We start from the raw sequence: 5,115 nt of genomic DNA on the forward strand, positions 1-5,115 counted from the left end.
CAGCAGCTGTTTAATGTGCTTAAATCATGTTGTTGTTTTCATGACATGCTGGCTCATGACTGCCACCTATCTATTATTAGACTGTTGTGGTCCTCCTCTTTCTTTGCAAGATGCTGCCCTCTGCTGACACACATTATAAAAACCTTTTCGAATTTCCCTAGAATGAGATGCTAGGGAACTAAAAAAAGAAAGAAATCGGAGAAAGTGACAAGGACAATGCCATCTTTGCTTCATGGGTACTACTCAGTGCCTTAAAAATAACTGTCATGTCATTTTATTTTATTTTATTAAATCAAATTAAATATTTCTAAATTATAATAAGCATTTCACACTTTTAAGAGCCCAAAAAAAAAAAAAAAAAACTTAATTATGAACTGTAATACAAGTTTATTTTGTGCTTTTAAAAGCCCTGATAATTATATTAAATGCATATAAAATAAGTACTTCAAAAGCCCTAGTAATAAAATAATATAATATAACATTTATTTAAATAATCTAAATTATAATATAAGCATTCTCACACTTTTAAGAACACTAATAATAAAATAAAATTGCATTTAAAAAAAATAAATAATAATAATTATAAAAAGTTTATTTCATGATTTTAAAAGCCCTAATAATACAATTAAATAATTATAAAGCATAAATACAGTGCAATGCATAAGTTAATACACCCATGCTAAAGTTGACTAAAAAGAGGAATAAAAAATCATATTTTGGAAATTGAACTTAATGCCTTAATTAAAAAAATTAGGAAAAATCCAACCTTTAAGGACACCCATTTTCTTTGTGAATGAATAATGTATCGTAAATAAATAAATGTTCTTCCTTAAAATACATGGTGCATAAGTTAGTACACCCCTATGTTAAATTCCCATAGAGGCAGGCAGATTTTTTTTTTTAAAGGCCAGTTACTGCATGGATCCAGGATACTATGCATCCTGATAAAGTTCCCTTGGCCTTTGGAATTAAAATAGCCCCACATCATCACATAGCCTTCACCATACCTAGAGATTGGCATTGAGAGCAATGCAAATCAAACTAGCTTTTAGGCTAACTGAAATAAAATCATGCCAATCTCTAGGTATGGTGAATGCTATGTGATGATGTGGGGCTATTCTAATTCAATTTCCAAAATTAGATTTTTTATTCCTCTTTTTAGTCAACTTTAGCATGGGTGTATTAACTTATGCATTGCACTGTATTTCACACTTATAAAAGCCCCAGTAATAAAATAATATAATATAAAATAAATAATAATTATTATTATATTCCATGCACTTAAGATGCCTAATAATAAATCAAATTAAAATATGCATACTATGTTATAGGTATAATTCACATATTTATTATTAAGAGTCCTAATTATAAATCATAATAAATCAATAAAATAATATAAAACAGTATAACCACTGTTATTATTATTATGTATTATTAATAATAATAAATGTGATTTATGTTGCTTGTAAACATAATTGTGTATTTATGCAGTGGTCATTTATCCGGTGACACAGGAATCCAGTGTTGATGCTGATCTCCCACTAGGTGGCAATGTTGTGTAAATAATTACAAATAGGAAATAAAGCAGGTTGAAATTCCTCTACTTGTAAATCAGGGTTTCTCAAACTCGGTCCTGGAGGGCCACTGTCCTGCACAGTTTAGCTCCAACCCTGATCAAACACACCTAGCTGTGAGTTTCTCGTGATCCTGAAGACACTGATTAGCTTGCTCAGGTGTGTTTGATCAGGGTTGGAGCTAAACTGTGCAGGACAGTGGCCCTCCAAGACCGAGTTTGAGAAACCCTGTTGTAAATAAAGTAAAAATGCATAAATTGAAGACAAATGCTATTAAAGTTTGTCACATGCAATGCAATGGAATGCAATGCTATCTTGATAAATATGCGAGAAAAACTTCATCAAGGTGAAGCATATTGTCAGTTGCTGCTGCTAGTGCGTCAGAGTCCTCTGACTGTGAGCATTGAGGCTTCACTGCATCTGGCTGTAGTCAGTGTGGTGATGACCTTCATGCTGCTGTCTGACTCATCACTCGCTCTGTTCTATTCAACATCTATGAAGACGTGGGATAACAAACAACACTAAATTTACTTTGAGGTCGGATGCACTGTAGTCTGTGAATGGGCCTTTTAACGCTGGCTCCCACTTCTGATGAACATGTTGGTAGGTTTATGGATTTGATTAAACAACACAGGCGTCATTCAGAATCAATGTTTGGTTCTTACATTTGTATTCGACTATCACACATTCAGTATTGCTTGCTAAAGACAAAAACAATGAAGTAGCCTATAACTGTAAAAGTCAAAGGAGGAAATCGCCATATCTGAATGCATTACCCTCATGCATTTATGCAAATCAAAGTAAACAGGTTTAGCCATGAAATGTGTTTTATTTTTAACTGGCTTGCCTAACAGCAGTGGAAAGGGTTTCAGAATATAAATAGCCAACTCAAACCTCTGATAAATGAAGTGCACTTATAAATTCATTACCATAATGATATAGCCTAGTGGCTATTCAGTTATTTATTTGTTTGTGTGTAGGTTTTATATAACGTGTAATTGTGTTATTTTATTATCATTCATATACCATTATGGATTTTGTTAATATATTTAATTAGATTTTATTTTTATATTTTCTGTTTGCATTAAAATTTTAGTTAAAGGTTTAGTAATTTTGTTGTGTTTGTGTCATTTTTACAAGTTTTTTATATTTTTATATACAATTTAGTACTTAACTGCAACTAAACAGAAATGAAAAAAAACTTCCATGGTAGCTGAATATATATTCATATATATACTATATATATATATATATATATATATATATATATATATATATATATATATATATATATATATATAATTAATTTCAGTTAATTTTTATTTTATATTATTAGAATAGTAATTATTTTGTTATGATTTTTAGTGTTAGTAATGATAAAAACACTCATATATATATAATATAATATAATTGAATAATTAAACTTAAAGGGATACTCCACTTTAAAATGAAAATTCTGTCATCATATACTCACCCTCATGTTGTTTCAATCCTTTATGAATTTCTTTCTTCTGCTGAACAGAAAGGAAGATATTTAGAAGAATGTCAGTAACCAGACAGTTTCTGGTCTCATTGACTTCCATAATATTTTTTTTCCCTACTATGGAAGTCAATGAGACCAGAAACTGTCTGGTTACTGACATTCTTCTAAATATCTTCCTTTCTGTTCAGCAGAAGAAAGAAATTCATACAGGTCTGAAACAACATGAGGGTGAGTATATGATGACAGAATTTTCATTTTAAAGTGGAGTATCCCTTTAAATAAGGAAATTAATTAATTTATTTTCCACATTTAAATTGATTTTCTTGTTTTATTGTGTGTTTGTGGAATGTAAACCCTAAAAGCCCACTGACAGGTATAGCATTTTAGCCCTTGCAATGTATCTTTTTATACTTAAAATCACCCTGTTTGAGATCTAATTACTACGGGAACGCAAAACTCAAGTACATGTAGCCCCTCTTTAATCATCAGGACCATCCATCCAATGAGCTTGGGTCTAATGTTGTGTTGAATATAGGGTGTATATCTACTGGACCATCATCTAGCCCCCATTTGGCTGATGAAATTAAAATATTCAGCCATTGTTTCGTTGTAGAATCATATTTCGTCGACAAATTGTGATTGCTTTTGTAGATCAATAATAATATTCATGCGATTACTGTCTAGGCAATGTAATATAGTTTAATGCATAGTCTAGTGTGAAAGCAACCAATGACAAGATTTACAAATACTTATCAAACGCCGGCTCTCAGACAACCTTCCTTTATTTCATTACACGTCTTAGCAAACACAAAGGCTAACAAATCTTTATGGCTGCTGTTATCAAATGCATTTCCTCTTTCTGAACTCCAGTATTTGATTTTCTAACTGGATGATGAACTTTCTCATTACTGTCAGCAGGAACGATGTGGCTTAATCTTGAGCTGAGAGAATCATGTGGACAGCTTTTGCAACCAGGGCCCAAACAGTTGCCTTGGCAACTGTGTAAACCTACACTTCAGGCTGCTCGTTGCTTGTGGGCATCGATGGTTAAATATGAAACACAGGCTCAGTCTGGCCAGTCATGTGCATAACAAGCCTGTTTTTTTCTCATAGTGAAAGTGAAGCATCTGTGATACATCTGCGCACTGGGGCCTTACATGTTCACTCTGTACGCACTGAATAAAAACGGCCATTTTTTATTTGTCAGAACAAACATGCTGTTTAGATATGTTTCTAATGTGACCCATATCCATGTTAGCAAACACACATTATTTCTTTAGTCAAAATTTTATTAATTTGAATTGGACATTTATGTAACAAAAACATTTATAAAACTAAAATAACTTAAAATAAATAGTTGCACACCAACTGCCTCAAAGCGGTCCAGGCAGATTGTCACTTACATGATGCTACACCTTTTTTTTAATTGTAACATTTTAAAACCATTTTCTTTTTCATGATGGTTTTCATTATATTATTTTATTCTTTAAATTTAGATACACCACTGTATCATGGTACCATTATTTTAATAGTCCACACTATCTATAAGTGACTTTGCAACTACATGTCAACTAACTCTCAGAGTATTAGTAGACTGTTATAGATCAGGTGTTAGGATTTGGGTTGGTAGAATAAGTTACTAAATAAAATAAGTTATAAATAAAAAGTTACTTGTAGTCAGTAGAGCGTCAGTTGGGGGACCATCAAAATAAAATAATAGCAGATATTAAGCAGACGGTCTACTAATACTCTAATGAGAGTTAGTTGACGTAGTAGCAACGTTACTTATGTCTAGTGGACTATTAAAATAAAGTGTTAATGTAATAAAAAAAAGAGATAAATAAATAAATGAAGTAAATGAATGCATTAAACAATCAAACACTTTTCTCCATTCTATAAACATAATTTGCTGAAAGTATGCTATAGGCTATGCATACATCGGCAGAGTCCATCGGCATATCTTTTGTGCCGAATACGTGCAGATGCAACTCTACACCAGTGGCTCTGTTGTTCCCTCTTTTGGACAATATTAAATGGGGTCTGGGAATGCAGTGATGA

Source organism: Rutilus rutilus, assembly GCF_951802725.1.
Source record: "Rutilus rutilus genome assembly, chromosome: 12".
NCBI classification, from domain to species: Eukaryota; Metazoa; Chordata; class Actinopteri; order Cypriniformes; family Leuciscidae; genus Rutilus; species Rutilus rutilus.